The following is a 466-nucleotide window of genomic DNA, read 5'->3' as shown; positions in this document are numbered from 1 at the left end:
GTCATGCATTCAACAATTTACTTATTAAAAGTAAAATTAGCATTCAAATATAGACCTTCTTAATGTACAAAAAGTATACTACTCATTATGAAGATAATTAACAATAGAAGATAATAAATTAATGGAATTTATGCCTAATAAATATTTATATTATTGAATTATAATTACTATGTAGCCTAAGCATTAGCCTATTTTTGGGGAACTACTAGGCTGGTAAACGTGAAGCTACAGTGGGGGAAATAAGTATTTGACCCCTTGCTGATTTTGCAGGTTTGCCCACTTACAAAAAATGCAACGATCTATAATTTTAATCATATGTACATTCTAACAGTGAAAGACAGAATCCCAAAGAAAATTCCAGAAAATCACATCATATGAATTTATTAAAATTGATAACCATCCGATGAGGAAAAACAAGTATTTGACCCCCTGGACAAACAGCATGTTAATATTTTGTAGAAAAGCC

At 29.8% G+C, this 466-nt stretch overlaps 1 protein-coding gene across 2 annotated transcripts in view; it reads left to right on the top strand.

The window, feature by feature from the left end:
• The window catches only part of nat8l2 (N-acetyltransferase 8-like 2), a 3,797-nt gene that overhangs the window by 1,024 nt on the left and 2,307 nt on the right, over positions 1-466 (top strand). The window lies entirely within an intron of this gene.

This window comes from Micropterus dolomieu, unplaced genomic scaffold (assembly GCF_021292245.1).
Source record: "Micropterus dolomieu isolate WLL.071019.BEF.003 ecotype Adirondacks unplaced genomic scaffold, ASM2129224v1 contig_14866, whole genome shotgun sequence".
In the NCBI taxonomy this organism is placed as follows: domain Eukaryota; kingdom Metazoa; phylum Chordata; class Actinopteri; order Centrarchiformes; family Centrarchidae; genus Micropterus; species Micropterus dolomieu.
Note: the sequence above shows the minus strand (reverse complement) of the source record. Positions and strands in the feature narration are given on the sequence as shown.